The following is a 224-nucleotide window of genomic DNA, read 5'->3' on the forward strand; positions in this document are numbered from 1 at the left end:
TTCGCTCCGGAGGGCTGGCGGGGGCGGGTGGGGGCGCTGCCTCTATTGTGGTGAAGCCCCCATGCTTGGGAGTCCCGCCGCTTCCGCCGCACTCTTCGTCCCAGTTTCGGTCTCTCTCGGATTCATCGCATCACGTTTCGACCCATAGATATTCTAGCCCAAGAGCTGAGGAGGCGGAGGAGGAAGGAGAGCAAGAGAGAAGGAGAGGGAGGAGCTGAAGTCGC

This window comes from Mastomys coucha, chromosome X, assembly GCF_008632895.1.
Source record: "Mastomys coucha isolate ucsf_1 chromosome X, UCSF_Mcou_1, whole genome shotgun sequence".
NCBI classification, from domain to species: domain Eukaryota; kingdom Metazoa; phylum Chordata; class Mammalia; order Rodentia; family Muridae; genus Mastomys; species Mastomys coucha.